The following is a 23,109-nucleotide window of genomic DNA, read 5'->3' as shown; positions in this document are numbered from 1 at the left end:
TTTAGACCCTATTTCTGCTTTCTAATACTTTATATTTGTAGTAGGGGCCTCCATTTGCTTTAGATTGAGCAAATGAGCCTTTTTTTTTTTTTTTTGCATAAAACATGCAATTGTGAGTGAATGACTTGAAGGTAATGCTTAATCTCAGTAGTTTTTCATAGTGCCCAGACCACCAACCTCACTAACAATACAACCCCTAAAATACTGCATGACATCAAAACAAGATTGTAAAGCAAAGCTGGCATCGGACCTCAGACGCTTGGCTGTCGCTAACTTTCTCACATTCTCCCTCGTGCTAGCCTGTTAACTTTCGGAGCTACCTCCTTCGGAAAACATGTTCATTAAATTCCCAGCAGGAGTCCCTACATGGGCTTCACCCTGTCATTGACAGATGCATGAATGACTCAATATGCGTCTGGATTTGTAACCTGCGAGGGCTTAAGAAAAAGCCTGGGAGACAATGGCAACTGAGGCAAGGCTGCAGAGCCTTCAGTCTAAACAAAATCTCATTGTTCCTGTTTTCCACAGTTAGGGGGTTAGGCATACCCTCGCCCACCCCCCACTCCATAAGACTCCCAGAACCTCAGTCCGCGGTCCCACCCCAGTCTCTGTATTCCACCAGCTCTGAGTGCTGTTAGTGGGGCCAGTAATTAAACAGGGCTGCCTCTCAGTTTCTGCAGCTCCATGGGGGGAGTCCCTCCATGAAATGCACTCCTCATTCTGAGTCCAGACGGCAGCTGATGAGGGATTATCTGCCGGCAGAGGCATGGCATACTCCCCACCATAATCTTCAATTAGTTCAGTTCATGGTGATGTGTTGGGTGGACCTGCCACTACCTTTCCCACGGCTTCTTCATAAACACCACACCATCCTACTGAAAAACATATGTATCACTTTGGGTGTTGGAGTGGTAGGACGAGTTCGCTTGAAAATGCCATCATTTTATTTTGGCAAAAAAGTGGTAAAACCCACACTAAGAAAAAATGTAGGTTGATATTAAGTAAATTTAATAACAAATGGCAATTGTTGTTAGAAATAACATTTATTATATTACACTCCTACTCAAGCTCTCTTAACCACAGAGCAAAATTTCATTTTTGTAATTTTAATGTTAATGCGAAGTACTAATATTTAAAGCTGCCAAAACACCAAAGTAAGTTAGTAAATTATTCTGACGTCATTACACAATTTTTTTCCTTTAATTTCTCGTTCAGTCTCATCATGTGAATATGTCCTGTTGGACACATTTCTTGAAGCATACATGACTTCCACTCTAGTTCTTACTGCCTGACTTCACTTACCAACATTCCTTAATGCATCATAAATCCTGGCCGTTCTATTTCCTTATAAGATTGGCCAGGATGAAATTTAAGTTCATATTCTCATGTAGCCATTTATCATATGCAAAATTAGACAGTATCTGATGACCTACTGTAATCTGAAGTTAGGTTGAAAAGAGTGTTGCCTTTGATGGGAGACAAAAACATCCCCTAAAATAAAAAAGAGGGAAAAGACAGGATAAAAACCCCTAAATGTAGCTAAAGAACAACAAAAAGAAATAGCATGTGGAAAAGACATAACCAGCCTACCAATCTGAGTTAATATAGCTCAAGTTATTTTGCAGCAGCTAGCTTGGACTGTCTGAGGTAAAGCCTTTTAACAGGCAGGCTTTACAGTCATCTCTCTTTTCCTGTAAGTCTTGGTTCATTTACATTTTGAACAACTGAGAATTCAGAAGGTGTTTCTCAAATTACAAGAAAAAAAAAAGAAAGCCTGTTGATTACTTTGACTGAGAGGGGTTTCCAAAAGCTCAGGTTGGAGTTGATGATGAAATGCAATACTTTCTTACATGTATAGTTTAATCAGGAGAGACGCACTCACCAGAAGATCAAGGACAAAACGTGTGAGATCTAGAAAGTTTAAGTTTAAAACTTTCAAAAATCAATTACCAATATTACCACAATGTGTAGAAATTACAGTGTTGATGTTATGTTGATGAATATCGCCATCTATGAACTGTGCTGCAGAGAATAGAAGTTAGAGCACTTAACAGTTAGCCCCGGCCCATACTTTGTGCTGCGTGCGTTACTGTAGCATCTAGTCTGTAACGCTGCCCCAGCTAACAGCTAACATTGGATCGTTAGTGCAGCCAGTGACACAAACCGTACCAAAAAACAGGCGCACTGCCATAGCAGCTAAGAGCAGCAGACACAGAGAAGATCACTGAGGACTCGAGCAACGGGAAATCAGAGACTGCTTCTGCCCACATCTTTACAAAAAGCTGGCTCCATCTCAGTGCCCCGGATCTCGGCTCCTGATGGGTGCAGCAGGAACCACGCTCCGATCAGACAACTAAACCTGACAAATGAATGAACTTGACTCATGAAAGGGAGGAAGCTATGGCTACACATTTTTGAGGACATTGCAAGGTTTATCAGGGTAGGAAGAGGAGGGGGATAGGAGGTGAAATGCTGATATGCAAGAGGAGGCTACCCACCAAAACCCATGAATGGACGGCAACATTGAGGACTTTGTGCCCGAGGAATATACCTACTTATCTTAGCCAAGACTTATGTGATGTTCAGGGATGTGGTCAGCAACGACCAGGGACTTGCTTGAATGAGGTCAGCACGACCATGACAACTTGATGAGGCCAACAATGACCTCGATAGGTTGATGACTGATTGCGTGATGTTTGCAGCAGAGGACTTCAGTAGGACTTCTTGGTGCAAGTCTCAAATATACTTTCCAATTCGGTATGAGTACTCAACATTGCATTCACTGTTTGTTGTTTAGCGGCAAATGCAATGGTAAGAAGGTTAGCGGTTTAGCCTTCTGCTAACCGTAGCAAAGCCATGTGGCTGCGATTAATTCAAGTTGATGTTTATGCGGCTCATTAATGTTAGAGCTCCAAATCACAGTATGTCATCTCAAAGGGCTTTACGGGCCCACAAAAATGCAAACAAAACAAGACAGTAATTCTCACAGAATCGCTGCTACATAACAACACTGGCATCACAATCACAATAGAGAAGCTGAAGTTGCTGACTGTTCTTTGTTCTTCCTCCGTATAGTTTTCTGTACTTCCGCATTCCAAACCCAAGTCTCCTTGACTTCCTTCCTCTGTCCACAAGGAAGGAAGACGTGTTGCTTTCACCAACATGCCCATTGAAATCCCATTGAAGTCCATTCCAGTCACCACTCTCTCCTCTGTGGGCACACTCTCCACCGCCTCAGCTAACTCTTCTGTCTCTTCCATATCACACCCAACTTTTGGGGGAATTTACGCTGACAACATTCACCATCACACCTTCAATTTCCATCTTCATACTCAATCACTGTGTCTGACACACTCTTCACCTCCAACACACTGTTGACATCCTCCTGTCAGGATTGAACCATTTCTCTTCTCATCCACACCATGGTAGAACATCAGCCATCTCCATTGCTCTTGGCCTTACTCCCCATTCCCCTGCTCTCTTGCACACACAGTATATCTACCTTGCTACCGTCAGTAGCATAATTTCCATCGGCGCCCTGCGGGCCAATAGAACTGGTGATGGCTGTTGGTAATCTGGGCCTTGACTGATCCAGTATGGAAATCTAATTTATGATCGCCATATTTGATTTGGCATATGTTTTACAGTGGACCCTTCCTGACGCAACCCTACTCGGCTTGGGGTCAACCCTACTCGGCTTGGGGTCAGCACTAAGAATGCACTGGCTTGTGAACCCCCAGTGGGTTATATGCAAATATCAAAATATAATGTTATTTATCAGGTAGGATACATATTATTCATTCACGTTATCATCACAAATTGATATTTGTTAATATCTTAATGCTCCAAGTATTCTGCCATATCCAGAACTCAAAAACGTTTCCATTTTAATAGTTTATCTTTCATCAGACATCTCAAGTTCTAGGGGCTTTCATGTTAAAGTGAAACTGGATCTGTGTTAAATGACCCGTAGTGTTTGGAAAAGAACACAATATTTTGTTGAACCAGTTCTCACTGATTTAACATTGCTGTAGCTCATGTTGGAAAGTGTTGCCTCTGATACTGTCGCTCACGGTCCAATGCTAAGAGACTGTGAAACAGTGAGGAAATACATAAAAAGAATAAGATAGGGATCTACTCCATCAACTCCATCTTGTCAGTATGAAGGTAATCTGATCCATACATCAAATGGTTAAGTGACAGCCAGGTAGGTTGGACAAAAAGATTGTGTCGATCAGCTTGTTTTCAACGGGAGTTCACCAACAAAATGTCTCAGAAACCTGTAAATGTCACACATATAAAAAGGCAAATCCCAAGTCCATTGAAAGTGGATCCTTAGCGTCATCTAAAAATCAAATCAGAGCACTTGGAACACAAAAGGATGATTACGTTTTTAACACTACACCAGTGGCCTTTTTTGTATTTAAATAACTTTATCAATATCCTTATCATATTATGAGGGATTGTTAAAAATAATTTTCAAAAGTATCTCATACTTGCAAGGTTATGCAAGGCATACTTACAAAATGAGAACTCATATGGAATTTATTTTCATAATATTTGGACACAATTGCATCTAATAGATTTTCCATGCTGCAGTAGTATGTTTGACAGAATTGTTCTGGGGTAAATCAATGAGCTGGAGACATTAATGGACCCAGAGGGTAAAGTCTTATAAATATATGATTTGAATGTAAGATGGTCTTATTATTACTCTGTAACTATGCTAACACAACAAAATAACTGCAAACCCGTGCAAGTTTCCTGTGAATTATATGTCTTTATCCCAGACTTAAGGATGCAGATGTTTTAGCATCTGTCTTGTGAGCAAAAGTGTGTGAGGTGACTGGAACGGCACTCACAGCAGCAGCAGCAGCAGCAGCAGCTTTTTTTGTTCTGCAGCAGATCTCATGGTCGGCAATATAAATGTTGGCTTTAATTCATATTATCAGGACCGAATTACACACTCCAATATTTATAATTTTACCAAAAAGTGTGGACTAGCATTCCTAGTAGTCAACAGTTTCAAGTTTAGTGACCTTACAGTATGGCTACTTCATGTCTGCTGATTATAGATGATTATTTTGATTGTTTTATCTTTAAAAATAAGGATTTGATTTGATTAATGATGACTGTGACAATTTCAGTCAATATGGTCACCATATGTGAATTGAGTTAGTCAATATCTTATCTTTCCTTGCAGAGGAAAACAGTCTGAAAAATATTTATCCTAGTGGCCATGTTCCCACTGCTTGTACCCAGAAGGTCATATTTTGTCACGGCAACTTGAAAAAAAATAGAGCACAACTAAAAGCTTTAAAGCAAATCATTCAGCGGGTGGTTTAATCTAAAGTGCACAGCAGGTCATGTCACATCGTCATGGGAGAGGTAAAAAAAATAACACAGCAGTAGGGTGAGTCACATTTATGCAGAGAAGGGTCATCTCAGGTAAAGTGAGGCACCTCAGTCTATTATTGTTGAGAAAAGCTGGCCCATATGCTGTTCTCTGCAGAAAAAAAAGTCAGCCTGACACTGACTCAAGCCCAGAAATGCTGCGACACAAACAAGACATGAGACTCCCCTCAATTTACCTGTGACCTGCTTTTTAAGGACAAGTCTGAAAGGACGAGCACCCATGCTGCCAAGTGTTTTTGTAGGTGTGTGTATGTGGGTCTTGTTTGTTTTCCCTCGGAGCACAGTGATAGGCTTAGATAGGCTGGCAGACGTGCCTTAACAAGATGTGGGGCAGGCCTTGATAACACACACAGATGAGCTGTGTATTTTCGGTCATGGGACTCCATGGACTCGTTCACCCCAGCCAGTGCAAATGAAAAACAGTTGGCTGCAGATTCAAATATCAAAATGTAGCAAGCATCTTGTTGTGCTGCTATATTCATACAAGTACATGCAGCATGAATAGAATTGTGGCTTCAGTACATTTGTGTTTTGCATTCATATATGCATATATTTTTCTGTGCGGTGTGTTTGCATGTGTCAGTGCATGAGCAGTTTTTGCATGTGGCATCTAATGTTTACCTCATGTGTCCCGGCTCTGTTGTTTGTCTGGGCATTACCGCATTTGATCCCTGTCGGTACTCTTGGATCGGCTCCACTTGAGGGTTTTATCCCTCCAGCTGACCCAGAAGATCTTTGCCGTTTCAGACTGTCTGTTGGGCCATCCCCACAGCCCTGCTGCGGTTCTCTTACTCAACACGGCATGTGTTATTCATCACATGTTGTCATGAGCTGTCAAAAGCAGCCATGACAAATGCTGCTTTTCTGTTTATGAAACGATCATGTTGGCCTCACACTTCAAACCAGCATTATCATCCACAGTTGACTGCTCTGCACTTGCAAAAGCTGTTTTGTGGGCATGCGGTGCCATAATTCAGACGCAGGAGGACGTTTCATTTGCAAAGTCAATGAAATACAACATTCTTCACTACATGCCACTACTTTGAAAAAAAGCTGAGAAAACAACAGGAAAGACATGAGTATAATTAATGGCCAGACTTGTGGATTTATCACAGAACAACATACTCTTTTCCGTTACAGTAAGTGACCTCAAAGAACTTACAGCACGAAGCAATCTACGCTGGTCACTGCACAATACGATTACTGTATATCTCTTACACCCCCACCCCCCCGCCCGACTGCTCTCAGAGATGACAAACATGCATTGTCCTTCTCCAGGGCCACAACAATTACTTCCTTTGTGGTGGAACACTCAAGGGTCGGACAAGGTCAAGGATCTTTAAGAACTGGAGGACTGTAAAAAATGCACATATGTGTGGAAAGGAAAGTAGGACTCATTCACAAGAGGACTATTTATAGAGGGATTTGCAGCATATTTTACTGTAAACGTCTTATCAAGTTGAAACCTGACCTTCTTTTTGTGTGTCTCTGTTTTGTTTTTGTATTTAAAATGCTCACAGGTCTTGGGAGTCCGTTCAGCCAAAGCTTTCCCTCTGTCACAGAGCTGTGCTGAAGATATCACGGCTGCTGCATGGAGGCAGTTTTCCCTCCCTGCGTCACTCCTTCTTTCCCTTCACTCCTCCTTCTCCACAGAGGCTGAATCAGCACACTGGGCCCCTGGTGTCACTTTGCAATGGCATCACCACAAATTTGCTTTGGTGAGGCGGCCCATGCATCACTGACAGAGAGCTGTCCCCCCCAATGACAAACCAGAAGGGGCAGGGTGGGCGGGAAATGAATGCGAAACAGTCGAGATGGCTCAAGTAAAAGAATCCTAGTCTAGAAAAAAAAAAAAGTTTTACTCAACTGAGATTTAAGGAGAAACAGGCATAATAAATCAAAAAGAGCTCATGGAGCTTCTCTGTAATGTTGTTTTGGCTCTTGTTCTCATTTTGACATTTAAAAGACATCTGTATTCACTTTTTGCTGTGTAAAGACCACAGAGTATTTGTCATGATGAAATACATGGCCAACGAGTAAATTCTAACCCTGCGTGATAACTAAACATGAAGCAAAGGAAGGAGATCAGTGTAAATTGGAACATGTGAATATTACTCACTGAACTTCTATCTGACCCGTATGATTAGAAGCTGAGTCTAGAGAAGTGGAGTTTACACGTGCAGTGAGTGGCAGAGTCGAGCGGTTTATGGCTCTGGGGTCTGCTCTGCTAAAAGGTGCAAATTGGTCTGGACGCAGCAAAGATTGATTGTATATGGGTAGGAAATCTAGTGCACACATAATTTACTGGGTCACTGGACCTTGATTTTTATCTTTCTCAAAATCTTTCATGCATCTGGGGAAAAGATAATCTCATTAGTAGCAGTGTATTTTCTGTTAGTTTGCATCATGGTGCCTGTTGACACATCCAGAAATACTACAAAGCCCCTAAACTGCAGTAGATGTTTACAATAGGATATTGGGTATTCATTTAATGTTGTGCCATTTGTCTCTATTCCAGAATAATTTTTGCTGACTGGTGTGCTTAAAAACTTGTGTGATTGTCTGACTGAATGTCTTAATGTTCCCAGATCTCAGTGTTTAATTCGGTGAGTGCATTACCTATGATGGCCAAACTCCTAGATATTTAAATTTCCTTTATCAGCAAGAACATTACAGGGCTGAACCCTTAATGAAGTCTGTCCACATAATATATTTTCATAATTATCAACAAATCTACAGACCAAAACCAACAATGTGTCCAACTCCCAGTACTTTCTGACTTCCCTATCCTCAGACCTACGATTTGTTCCTATTTAAAGGTAAAATTTCAAAAGACATGGTCATGAAAATAAACTCGTTCTTAAAAAAGAAAAGGTTGGATAATTTCCTTAAGAAAGATGGGCACTGTAGTTTGTAGTTAATCAAACAGAATTAAAAAGCATATTTGTCAGGGACTATTTTCAACAGCGAATTCAGTCCAGAAAGTTGGATAAACTCCAAATAAACAACCGTGCCCATGTTTGTCATGATGAGGGAACATCTTTCAGTACAACAGTATGGCAGATTGATGTGTTTTTCTATAACGATATAGCACAGAAAAATAAGATCTATCAAACACTTTGGCTACGCAGGAATTTCTTATTAGTAGGATCAGGTCATGTTTGGTCTTTTAATTGGAATTGTTGACAATAAGACAATATAGAATTCAATATAGATAAACCAGAGTTATCCATTGACAGTGGCCAAAGTAATCTTACCAGGAAAAGTAAACACTCTTTGTCTGTAAAGGTTGAGGTGCTCTCATGTTCCTAAGGAGGAGAGTGGTGACCATGAGATTTTGGTTGTACAGGAGAGGCCCCTAAACTAATATGCAGGGCACTGATAAAAACCATGCTGCTCTGCAAGGTTTAAAAAGTTTCCTCCGTGCAATCATGGCCCTGAATGACATTTCCTCACAAGGGAATAATCAGATCGTTCAAGGCATTTGTGATTATTATTCAGTTTGTTTAAGTAGCGTACACCACTATATATTCCAGATTTTTAACTTCAATCCACATGCGATGAGAGGAGACAGGTTTGACCACTCATTCCGGTTGAGATCAGCCTGAGATTGTACAATTAAACAGAGTATTTACATATGTTTGATGTTCAAATGCTTTGTGCAACATGCTTAAACAGAACCCAGCGCTATAATGCTCTTTGACTTGGAGCAGTGGGCACAATGTCTATCTTTGATCAAGCTCTTTTTGAATCTTAATAGGGGTACTGTTACTGTACAGTGATACGCCTGGTGGGACTGGGAGCGTGGGGTGTCCGAGCCAGACACTGTTTCAATCACAGGGCAAGGCTGGAATTGGAGGAGATGTGTTTCTCTGAATCTAGAAAGTAGTGTGCAATCAAGAGCCCACCCCCCACCCCCTTACACACATAGTCGCTCACTAACACACAGGCACATACACACAATCCAGTTGGCAATCCAATCCACTGTAGTGTTGGCCACAGTCAGGAAGTGCTAATGAAGTTATTAATGATATTCATGTGTGCAGTGGCGTGCAAGCAGAGACTGGGCCTCCATTAGCCAGCTGGTAGATGTGTCTCAACTTCATTTCATGGTGGGGAAGTGGGGAAGAAAAGAGGAAAAAGTGACTTTCACTGTGAGCTTTGTCAAGTAAAAATGAGCAGAGGGATACAGCAGGCAAATGGATGATCCAGGTAAAGAGTGAAATGACGTGATTACTTGAACAATGAGGGAAATGCTGCATGTGACTATGAGATTACGATAAATGTACTGTTCATTACACTATATGGCTATTTGGAGTTAACACTTAAAATGACTTCCTATTGCTTAAATGAATGAAAGCAATGATTAGTTTAGTTTGAGAGGCACACTGATATAAGATGATTAATGTACACAGATATACTGCGTCACTACTGTTCACTGGTTTTAGCCACATGGCCACAACGCTCCGTTATCACAGTGGTAATGTTGAGCTGTGAGTCACTCCCGCAAAGATGGCAGCAATTAAGATGGCGGAAGGACTGGGGGACAGTCAGACCCCGGCTTCGTGCAGGCCGGCTCCACTGGCTCCACCACTATGGGCTGTTGGATGTAAGGACCTCCTTCCCACTGCCGCCTCACCGCTTGTCCAACATCTCCCTCTGCTGGGTGTCCTCATTGCTAAAAGCCGAGGACCAGCTTTATCAGACTTCTTAAAGGTTTTATGCATACAAAGAGTGCATGCCCATGCTCAGCCTCTCTTTCCGGCATGCTTTTCCAGCCTGTTTTTCTCTTTTAGTTTGTTTTAAAGTCTGCGTCTTGTAATGGTTAACAAATGCAATAAAAAAAAAAAAAGAACAAAGGTTCTAACTTCTTTCATGCTTTGATGGTCAACTGAGGGAGACAGAAAATAGACTTTCTTTCAAAATGGCACAAGCTCCTTGGGCAGCATTTTGTGCTGCATACTTTGTCTCCATCTACTGGAAAGACTCGGCTGTCACTTTGTTTTCCAAGTTCATTCAAATATCAGTCAATGGCAGTTAATCATGTTCACAACATAGAAGTACATATTTTACAATAACTGCACTCCAGAAAATGGGAATTTGGATCACTTAAGGTTTCGCTGATACTGCTGGAAATATTAAGCAAAATTTCCTTGCGCAGCCTATTCATGTCAAAGCAGAAAAGTGATCTCTCCCTGAATTTACTGTCGCTCCAACAGTGAGGTTGACTGATCACATCAAAGCGAATACTTTTTTGAACAGAATGTTTCAGACACATAATGTGCAGATTATAATGTACTGGACTGATTCTTTGACATATTGCTCTAATTTATTATACCACACACAGATGGGCACTTTTTCCCAAAGACATCATCATTCGAATGGATTCCTGATGACAGCGGTCAAGTCTGAATTTCATACAGGAGTGCCAGGATCCAACCACCCATTAACCACCAATATATCCCTCAATATATTTAATCGCTTGGTTATGAATGATTTATCTGTCCGACAGCATGCGGCGCCAGCACTGTGCACGTTTGGGAGCCATTATTCTGTTCAAGCTAAATGAAGATAAAGGAAAGACAAATTTATTGCCCTCGTGCACCATTGGTCGAAAGAGAGGAATGGCATTGTCCACATTTACTATCTGCCACTTTCTGTGAGCTTTCTGTGCGTCTGCGTCTCTGCCAGCAAACGTTTCCTACAAATTCCACTAGATTCCAGTAAGTGGTGTCAGACAGCTTTCCTGGGCTTAACGGGAAATCTGTCTTTGGGGTGCAAGATTATAACCTCTGCAAACCGCTGGTCAATGGAAAAGTCCTAATCCACTCATAGGCCAACCACTCCCGAGTGTAATATTGGCTCCAGGAGATATGGAGGTGGCCGATTTGACCAAAAACAAATAAATTCTGTGAAGAATAAAATAAATACTCAGAAGAACAGCATGTGGGGAACGGAAGAACATTTCGGTCTCTGTTTTCTTATAGTCACTTCTGGTTATGTTACGACTGAATTTGGAGACTAGAAAATGCAGCTATGAAAATGTGGACCTTCTTTGTCTCCTCTGAGTAGCCTGAAATGAGTGCAAACTCCAAGATACTGAAGCATTTACTTTTGTGCAAAAACTAATTACAAATTAGAAAATGATCTGGAAATTCTTTAGTCATGCTAACATCTTCCACATAAATGCCTTTTATAGGACCATTATATTGCCATTCCACACTTACAACAGCCTCTCATCAGAAGCTGATAATGACTTTTACTCTTGCACTTGGCCTAATTGTTATAAGACAGTCCAAACAAAGGAGATGTTCTTTTAATCCTCTGAGGGAATGCATGTAGTAAAAAAAGTGTTGCACCGCAGCAAAATAAAACCAAATGGGAAGCCTTTCATGTGTCTGCAGCTTTAGTTTATAACGGGGTTTACGCTATGACTGAAAATATCATTGTCATGCCGATGGCGGCTGAGGTAATGGCTCCAGCCTCAGCGTGGAGGATAGCTCCCCTTCTGTGTCCGCCAGCCGTTGTTGTCATCTGCACCCAAAACCCTGACACCAAACAGGAGGAGGAATTGAGGGGGATATGAAAAAGACACTCAGAGGAAGAAGAAGTAGGGGAATAAAAGAGGAACCCCTCAGAGCAGCTACAGTCCAAGTCCAGTGGAACACAAAAGTGCCCTTTGACCTCTGCTGTCAAACGACCCAGAGTGCTCTCTGTTTATAGTTCCAGTGGAGTTGAGCATGCCGGCAGGGAGCTCTAGGTTTGGCAACATGGCTGTCACTCTTCTGTCTCCACGGAAATGTCTTCTTCCTCCGTGCTCTGAGGGGAAGCTTGAGGGCAGACACCCAGACCGACAGACAGACAAACCGCAGGCAGCTCTGGGGTTGAAATAGCAGTCACTTCTAACAGGAAGTCGTTGCTCACTGGGATGCTTCACTGCTCAGACACAACAAAAGTGGGCTTTTACAGACCCAAACACACACAGGGAGAAAAGTGTGGGGTTAACCGGAGGCCAGGGGCAGGATGAGAGTTGAACTAGAGTGTGTGTTGACTGTACATGCAAATTGTGTGGGATTCATGTCCTTAAATAGTTTGGAAAGAGATGAAGTTGAAGTAAACAATCTTAATAGGCAAATGGCCCCAGATAGCGTATTCATAAGCAGTTCATTTATATTTTGGAAAAAATGGTTCATTCAAGTCTGTGCGGTCTGGTTGCCCTTTGCAGCCTGTGTTGGTATGCAAACTGATAGTCGGTGAGCTGTCAGTGTCTTTACACCAATGTCACCAGGACGACGTCTTGCACATTTATTGTTCTTGACAATTTAAGTGATTCTGACTGTGACCCTCCTGACCCAGAACATTTGAACTGTCCTGCTAGCATTTCCTCTCCTCTGGCTGCCTCCTCATCCACTGTCCTGCCTCTAAGCACTACAAGAGCCTTCCTGACCCAATTTAGATGTCAGATTACTGTTGTGGAGTCAAACAGGCAAACAAGCAGTGTGTGTGGCTGTGTAACAGATCCATCCAAACATTCCTTTGTGTATGTGAGGCCCCTGCAAGGTTCAGTGTGTGGCTGACACAACAAAGAGAACCTGTGTTTGACAAGCAGCCCGATGCCAGGCCCAACCCGAGGCTGCCAGAGAAGCCCGGGACACTCTGAACCCACCTGAGGCTGGATGTGCTCATGGACTCGAAGCAGACCTACACACAGATAATACATTCAGAATGTACTGCAATTCATTTGCTTTCTAATTCTGATCTTGTGGTCGTACTTTGTGTGAAGCCTTTCAAGTTGTAACTCCTTGTCACTGCAGGGTTATTCAGTTTTGATGAATAAATGAATGGCCGGCCAAAGGAACTGAGCAATTTGTTTAACAAGTATGTGTTTGACTGAGAGTGAAGGCAAGTGGGCTAATGACGCCGAAATAAAAAAGTAGATGATATGTTATTCTGGAAGCAGGACAGATGTCCAGTGTGTCATTGTGTAGAATATGATGATTGATGTTTTAGCTTGGGAATTATTTTGTTTGGTGGGATATTGTAAAACACAAGAAGACTGGGACACGTGAGGAAAAAGCCTTCATCACGATAGAAATTGTCCTATGTTTCTATCTGCCTTCCTCTGCTACCTGGTGCACTATTCATCTTTTATTCAAATTGTGAATTTTAAGATAATACGTTGCCTAAAATGTAGACATAGATATTGAAAGTAGAATGATAGAAAATCTTACTGAAGATTCACTTACAATTACATTTAACAACTTGCAGACGGCAGTTTATTGTTCACTGCAAATACTGTACGTACTACTCTAATTCTAACACTACAATAAGCTCTTTTATGAGGTTGTTATGACTCTTTTGCAGCTGCAGTCGCAACTACAGCCACGACGGACTTATCCCAGAGCTTTCAACTGATTCTCATGGTCTCCCTCAGTGGATGGACAGTTGGTCACGTGATTTCAGGCATTATGATCTATTTCACATATCTCCTGCTAATGTGTGACTGAGGCTCCTTCACTGAGCAAACAGCATCTGCTGAGAAAGACAGAAAGCTCCAGAAGAAGCTACTAAATGGACCTTGAGCAAAAAAAATAAAAAATCATGATTTTTTCTCCAACTTCATACATGAAAAAATCTTCAGCTGTATTGTGTAACTGGTAAAAGTTAGAATAAACTAACAAAATGTACCATGTACTTTAAACCTGCAGGGAGAAATATAATCATTGCATAACACGAAATTTTGGGCGTTCACCACAGTGCCATTTGAAGGATGATTGGTTGAGCTAATTGCTCCCTTATATCAACAACAAATCTAGCTTGAATATCATTTCACATCGTCCCGCAGCGTTGTAAGGAAACATTTTTGTGCTATTTCTTTATACCGCAGTCTATATGGCCAGTATTATTAGGCTTCAGTTTACAGCTGCCAAGCCATCAGTGAGCAGCAGTGAACGCCACAGATGGCCTTTACATATTGCATACCCAGTGTTTGATGTCAGGATGGTATATGAAAAGACACTATGACAGTGCCAAAACAGGAAAACCGCATTTTTATATCAAAACATATCAGGCCATTGGTACAGGAACCTCAATCTGCCAAATGCAATGCTGAAGATAAACAGCATGGATGGATTGAGCAGAATGGCATATGCAGAGACGGAGTGGATTGAGAATAGCCAAACACTTTAAAAAAAAAAAAAAAGTTTTAGCTGATGCATTCATCCAGAGTGATTTATGTTGGGTTCATCAGCACAATAATGAAATTCTGAGAAAATTATAAGCAAGCAGTAACAGGGCCTGCTGTTACTGAATCACATCTGACTTTAAAAAAAAAAAAGGATTGTGCATGTAATGTATTATGTGATTTAAGACAATAAAAGAGATTGCTCTTTTGAAAATGTCCTTTGTTCATTTTGGAAAGACTGTATGGATTTCATTGTTTATCCATGTTTTTTCTTTACCTCTCTATATTTGAGCAGAAAGCAAAAGTGGGGACAACAAGCTTCCATTGGCTTTGTGAACTTAGCCTTGGTGTACCAGCTTGTCTTTGTGACTGTCAGTGTGAAGGAAATGAAATAGTGCACGACTAGTATCTCAGTGACCCTGATTGGAATGCCAAAACATTATCAATTTGCCGGAGGAGAAAACACGGGGCGAAATGTATCAGGTACATTTCTGAGATTCTAGTTGATTTCTCAATGAACTTGGCCCCTGTTCTCGGAGTGCGACCTGAGGCCAAGCCTTCCCGGTTTGTGTGCGTCTTCACAAAAGCCAGCCTCAGAGTGTGCTTGAATGGAAAGGGGACGGAAACGAGCGCTGTTTGAGCTAGGTGCAGTGCAAACACAGACAGTGCATGGGTCATTGTGTGAGACAGAGAGGAGAATGAACGACCCACTCACACTGCAAACACTCCCAGCTGTTCGGAGAGAAGTTTGCATGTGTGTGTGTGTGCGCGCGTGTGCACGTGTCCATGCACTTGTGCCCGTCCATAGCTGCGGTCAGATCCAAATATGGGGCCACACCTTAAGTCAATGCTCTCTGTTTAACTTTCACAGGTATGTAAACTCCAATGCCGAAGCATGCATTTGATGTATCCGCAAAGTTTACCAAAAAGGAGAGGAAAGTTAATACCTAATTCAGTTTTGCAATGTTATCTCATCCATATTCCTGCCTATTGAGGCAAAACATGTCAAGAACATTCACTAATAGCTCTCAGCCAATGAGACCAATACGCGGTGGAATCAATGATGCAAGATGGTTATTTAAAGAACTATAGGCCACCTTGGAGTGCTAAGAGCACTCTAAATGTCATAATACAAACCTCAAACTTACTGTTTTGTGTCATTTATACTTTATTAATGCCTTTTTGAAAACAAAACAGTAATTATCTGGTTGAATTGTTGCTTCTGGACATGGGGAACATGTCATGATATCAGTATTTCAGATGAAATCCCATCCACAGTGCCAAACTGACGTGGACTCGTGTTCTCAGACCTTTTCTCATATCCTTGGGTTTATTAGAGGCCAGTAGACAGTTTGCTTGTATTTGCTCCACTGCACACAAGGTCTGGGGCCTTTGCTACAGACACAAGCCATATGTCTGTCAGATTTTATTGTGAATGTAAATGCCTGAGTTCCATTCTATGACCAAGGAGACCGAACATGGTTTGTGTTTTTTTATTGTAACATCACTCTTTTTTGTTGTTGTTTTTTGGTGATGAAATTAATTATTCCTGCTTTTAGTGATCCGTGTCAAACTGTACTGTATCCATAAGGAACTAAAATCAATAGCAACTTATCCTTAATTCACTCACTGAACGTCCCTAAAACACAACACATACGCCCGTTTGTGGCACAGCAGCCTCCTGGTCATCTGATTTCAATTTAAGCACCTGCATATGGATGATTTCAGTCAAATCTGTTTGGACAGTGAAATGGGAGCACTGATGGTGTGTGACTTTCTCGAAGGGATTTACAGCATCAACTCACTATTCTGCTTTTTCAGAGAAGGAAAAGCTGAAGAGATTGATCAAAACATACTTTTGAAACTCATAAATTCAAAAATTGATTACATTTAATTGGTGATTTGGCATGAACTGAAGTGTACTGACATGTTTTTCTGGTTGTACTTTATTGCGTTTCCGGCTCATTAGCAAATATTAGCCCATAAATCAAGTGTTTGAGCAAATGACACGAAGTCCGAAAAACAAACCATCAGTTATGTGTGGCAAATATTCTGATCGTGGCACCAGGATCTGTTCTAGCTGAATCTATTCCCACTGAACTGTCACATACAGTCATTATCATGTTTATATTACTTCTATAAAAACACATATCCCCGAGTACAGTCACACTCATATACTCATGAGTCAGGTCTAGAAACATGGCACAGTAGCAACATATCCTAATCTCAGTCATTCTCAGGCCGCTCCAACTTGAAACTGGACTCTTTTCTTTCCTCTAAGCCATTTCATTCATTTTACTGAGTGTGCAATTGAATAGAGGCTACAGCTTTGGCGTGGTGTCCCAGACTGTCAGATTTGGGTAAATTGATCCTGCCTCCCTGTTCTGTCTCGGAGCCCTGGCCTGATCAGGAAAACACCCATGACAGTTTGGCTAGCGGCCTTGCTAAGAAGCAAGCCTTATTTAAAATAGCAACTTTGCAAATTAGTGTTTGAAGGTTTTAACATGAGAAAAAACACTGCTCTGCCTTTGAGTTTCGGTTCAAACTTTATACAAGCTCCCCCAAGTGGTATCGGACACGGGTCAGGCCAACCCTCAGAAAACCGCCTTTCCATCGAGAGGGCATGGAGCAACATTTTAGCCTGGGCTAATCATCCAGTGAAAAACAGGCTGGACCCAGCCTGGCGGATCTGCTTGCATGCGTGTGCACACACACACACACATGTACACAAATGAGCCACCAAGGACCTGATATATCAGCAAGCATGGTGAGGAATTAATCAGATCACACCCCGTTTCCTCGTCCACAGCTGTGACTGAGCAGGAGAGAGGAAAAGGTCAAACCCATTGGTCAGGATGGGAGGACTGGCAGAGTTGGTTTAACCTCTGACCTCCCAGTTAGATGTACAAGGAGACATCTGACATCCAGGCCTAAAAGGTCACTTTCTCTCAGCGCACGTCTGTGAATCCTCTTCTCTAGGGCTGCTTCCTTTCACTGCGCCATGTTCGCTAACTAAATCTGAGCTTGTTTAATTGAGGGTAGTGTTATGATCAAGAAGAACAGAGAGTTAGAGGGACATGGCTGATGGTGAGGGGGACTTTGCGAGTGCATAATAGCCGTTTCCCCCCTCTTGCCTGGGGCCCAGTGTAGATGTGGTGGACCCAGCCCCAGACGCCACTCCATGGTTTGGCACGCTCTGCATTTCAGCCCTCTCACTGTTTCCAGCTGAACCAGCTCCTATGCAAACACATGGGCAACCGGTGGGTTTTCTTATTTAGTTGTCGGTCAAGAGTACTTAATAATATTCAAAAAGACAGTGCGACATATCATCCCATGCTTGCCAAAATATGATCCCCTTCTTTTTTCCCCTTTCTTCCCAACATTTTCCCCTCTACAGTTTGGGAAGAGTACATACAGATGAGAAGGAACAGATACACAATGGTGCAATCTTGAAAAAGTTTGGCTGACAGTTATTAAAGTAATAGAGCAGACTGGGAAGAGGGTAAGTATGGAGCAAGGAGGACAGCGACCGCCTTTCAGGAGACTGTAAGAGGAAATATTTCAAATACAATGGCCTTTAATGCAGCATAAAGCACATGCAGTGATGTGGCGTATGACTTACTCAGACTGATATGTCCTTGCTGACCCAAATGCTCTCATCCCTGCTTCAGCTTTTTGAAGTTAAACAAACAGTGTGTCACAAGATCTTCAACATACCACCCAAGTGCTACAGTGTGTGTGAGAGTCTGTGTGTGTGTGTGTGTGTGTATCTGCGGTGCTTGTGTCTATGGTTTGATTTGTGCGTCTGTATGCATACTTGCTGTATGTGTGGACACGGGGAGACAGATAATGTGTGTTGGCGTGCACAGCGATGACAACGAGCAGGCATGGATATGTGTGACATGTCTATAACGACAATGGCGGGTGACAAATAACGCTGACGCACACTGTCCCTGGTCTTGATCCTGCTTTAATAAAAGTGTTGGCTCTTTGAACATTTTAATTAAACTAAACAGGACCATCCCCACCCAGGCCTCGACGATGAGCTATGTACATTTGAAGACAAACAAGACCATCTGTTACAGGGTAGACATCAAATACATGTCTTTTTTATGTCACCCTGGGCCCGCATGTTGACTTTCATTATTTCTAAAATCCATCTGGAATTTTGATGGGCATGTTTTGAAGGAAAAAGCCTTGAAACCACAATGCAGGGATGTCTTGAAACAAAGGTCTCTGCGGTTTTGTCTGTTTCTCGTGGTCAACAACAGCCCGGCAGTCTCTGTGCTCAGATAGCTCATGTCTGTAATTTTAGTTTATGCCATCATTATTACAACACGTTAGCCGTTTTTCATGCAGTTTCTTGGAAATATACTGAATTGATGGTTTATGTGTTTCTCTTTAAGAAAGTGAACGGAGATCATAACGTTCGGGGAGAAGAGAATAGGGTTACGTGGATTCTTAACAAGCCTAGCAGGGGAGTGAAGTATCCAGATGAGCGGTGTTTGCAGTACAAAAATGATTTTCTCCATGAAAATTGTGTCTATAAAAAAGGTTGAGGTAAGAATTTATGCCAGAGTGGCTTTGCTAAAATATCATCACCTTTTTTTTACATTCTTCAGAATATTAGACTTAGAATTTAGTGGATGATTTAATGAAAAACAGTGCCAAGAAGATGGTGTTTATTTAACTGGCATTTAAAGTGAACTTTCTGGCACACTGTGCTTATCACAGAATATAAAGTGGGGGATTTTAATTCAGTGTCCAAATAAAAGAAATGCCTAAATTCCATTGTATCATTGTACAGTTCTTAAGCTCCCTGATAATGTAATTTCATTACAAAACACACATGAATGCATGAAACTCAACACTGTCATGCAAAGTGCCCAGTGTCACTCCTGATATATAAAGGACTGTAATGCAGGAGACCTGCTACAGTGGGGAACTTTATCTCTGCATGCTGCCACCAGGGGGAGTCTTCTAGATCAAACAATAGCACCCAAAGGATGTTGACTGTGTTTTCTCAACATCTGCTCAAAATTCACATCATCCTGACTCAAGCCCGAGTAATGGGAATATTGATGTTTTGTTTATGTTGTTTTGTTCATGCATTGCACTGTTCATCAAAGTGACTGACAGACCCTCACTGACACAAATGTATCACCAGCCCAGCTCATTGTTATTAGTCATCAATAGTCATGCGATGGTAATATTATTCATACAGCTGGAAATCCATTCCTCGTCTGTTTGACTTTATGGGGCTTACTGTTGTGGTGAAGCCCATCCGGGGAGCCCAAACTGGTGGGGCAATGACCAATGTTGCAAGGCACCAGCCTAGCCTGGGCTACAGGCCTATAAAAGGCCATTTCACTTGGTTTCTTTCAGTTTTCTGTACAACAACTACACGTGTAGAGCTCAGACTGGAAGCCCGTCCCATTCCCTGCTTATCCATGCTGGAGGAGGAGGAGGAGGAGGCGTGCAGTCCTTTTGTTACCTGTATTAGAGTACCTGGCTGTTGCAAGTTAGTAACATGGACTGAGTTTAAGGTGTCTCCAAAGAATAGAAACAGCGAGCAATGTACCAAAGCTTCAAATAAAACAGAATCCGCAGGGTTGGCGGGGCACTGCAGTAAGACCTACTAGTTCTTCTTTTTTTTTTCTACCTGCGAGGCGCAGCAAATGGGAATTGTTAATTAGGCTCTGCCGTGAAAGTAAGGACGAATAGGAGGCACTTCCTCCAAGAACTCATTCACCTCAACTCCGATCCTCTCTCAAGTTTCATTTTGGAGTTCTGAGGCACCTTTCGGCTCGTCATCAGCATCTCACCTGTACTGTGCTGCAACCATGGATTTCACACGGTCGAAGATTTCAAAGGCGCCTAAGCTTCACGTCGCGGAAAATAGGCGGTTGACGTCCATCTGGAAGGGTTAGGAAACCTGCCAATGTGAACGGAAAACGTTACCACTTTATGTTACAGTGCATGGCCTCTGGACAAAGTGGGAACGATCATGCACAAACCCCTCCGAAAGTGGAATCTCTACGTGTTCCTGTGTTTTGGCATCATATACCTCAGACTTGGGTGAGTTTCCATTAACTGTGATTACACGAGTAGACTGTTTTCTTAGCGTGCGCAAACTTGAAAAGCAAATCCATCGCGATATTCGGACGATTAAACTATGTTCAGGAAAAAGCATCGGCTGCCCTCTGACCTCAGACTTAAGCGTGATGTGAAAAATCAGTGTAGAGCAGGTGTATTCAGAAAACTACTTTAATCATTATATCCAAACGCCTGCACCTGGGGAATGTGTCGTGCGTAAAAGTGGCAGATCAGGTCGCATGCCAACAGAGAATATGATCGATTCGTGTTCGCTGTCAGAGGGCTATTTAGTTCACCTCATGAGACTCCTGCTCCTTTGTGGCACAAGATAATTTGAGCCGCTGTCTCCGCTCCAGATCCAGCTCACCCCTGCATACCTTCATTAATAGCGGCAGACTGAGTTGTATTTCCACATTCCATTGCCCAGACAGAGTTTTTACCTGTTTTGCAATACCTCACCTTGATGCATAAACACAGAAGGACTTCTGGCTATTCCTTCTCTGCTGCCTCTCAGCCATGATCATCTTAGGAGCCCCGGGCAAGACATACATCAGAATTAGGACTAGCTCTGTCTGATGGGAATCAATGTTGGAAGTTTTAGTTGATTTTTTTTTTGGTATGTTTAGTTCATGCTGTGTGTTCATGGTACCGTTAGTGGTGTATGCATCCTTATGAATGCTTGAGTACTAAAAAGCGAAACATTTCCAACTCTGATGGTGACTTCTGTATGTAAATCTATACTTGAACTATCTCAGCAGCCTCCTAAAGTTATACAGGTAAGTTTGCAACAATGCATTCATGCCAAGTGATGATGCAGTAGAGGCTCAACCCTCCAAATCAGGATAAGTTATTTGATTTTCTCTAATACTATAACAGATTATTCATCAATATTACAAGGGAAATGTTTACGCACCACTACTTTTGCTTCTTTGAGTAGCAGTAACCAACTGCGCATGAAGTAGTTAGAGGTTATTAACTGGAATATGGGCTGTCACATATAATACAGCCCGTTTTCAATAGTAAAATAGTCTGTTTACAACTTTAAGGCTCTTGCACTGATTTCGGAGACTTTTCGGGGGGGATGCAGCCGCAGCCGCAGTGAACCGAATAAAAAAAGATGTCAGCCCTCCCTGTGAGAACCTCACGTGGAGTGAAGCGTGTAACTGACAGATGCTCATATCACATATCACATGACAGTAGCTTCACCGAGGAGGGGGTCACCCATCTCTGTGTTTACTAAGCGCAATCAGTTAGCTCATTCCTTCCATCCTTTTGCTCCGGCTAAGTCTTTCATGGTACCCTCTTCATTTACAGTGGCTGGAGCCTGCAGGTGTTGAGTGAGAGTCACGACGCCGATGCACCCCCCCCTCCCTCCCCCAACCTCACTAACCTCTCCAACAAAATCTCCTGGAGTATTTTATTTCTGTGTTCTGAGTGTGTGTTTTTTTCCACCCATATCTTTACCTTTAGCAGTCCTACAATCTGAGGACACCATTCTACTGAAGGGTCGCACAATGAATGTTTGATTATTATAGGATGGCTGCCATCAAATACTATCAGTGCGCACCAGACAGGCAGACAGAGCAGAAATATTATAGACGCCTACAGGAATATTATAATGTTACTACAGGAAATAATCAGGTCAATAAAACTCATATTTGAGTACCACAACCACGCTTTATGTCTCTTTGGAATCATAGGAAAAGTTGTTACCAGAGGATATAACGCTGTAAAGATCCCAAGAATAATACAGATTTGTAGAATCATCATAGAAGATAAGGAACATTTGTAGACATGTTACAGAAATCAGAGAACCGTGTCAGTCATATTAGAAAGACTTTTGCGTTAATATGACACCGACTTGATTCAGACCGACACCTCCTGCCAAAGAAATGTGCTGATTTTTTTTTTGCACATGGAGCTGTGATGATGGTGTGAGGCTCAAGCAGCCAGCGTCTATGTTTGTTTATTTTTGGCTGGATGGCGGGGTGGGGTGTTAGTGGTGGCGGAGGGGGTGTGGGGTGTGATGATGAATGAAACCTCCTGCACGTCTAACGGGGATCGGATCAGTGTCACCCTATTGTCCCGTTGTGGCAAAGTGGGCGGATAGCAGTGTCTCTCCCTGCCCAATGGCAGGCACGACTCTCATGAGAGTGGAGAGAGGCACTTTTCTGCCATGCAAAATCCCTAAAACCATCATCATTCCGACTCGGGAACCCACAGTACTGTGTAACAGCCTCCGCCGCTGAGAGATGACAGAGCCAATCTCAGCGCACACACGGCCCTGGGAGCTTGGAGCTGCGTAGAGCCACCGCAACAAAGACAAGGAGACGCACAGCACCTCTTTTTGATTTTGTGCGAGGGGGACTTAAAACCGGGAATTAAGGGAGTTTTTTCATCCTCTCCGCGTCGTC

This window comes from Pempheris klunzingeri, chromosome 5 (assembly GCF_042242105.1).
Source record: "Pempheris klunzingeri isolate RE-2024b chromosome 5, fPemKlu1.hap1, whole genome shotgun sequence".
Taxonomy (NCBI): domain Eukaryota; kingdom Metazoa; phylum Chordata; class Actinopteri; order Acropomatiformes; family Pempheridae; genus Pempheris; species Pempheris klunzingeri.
This window is presented reverse-complemented; position numbering follows the sequence as displayed.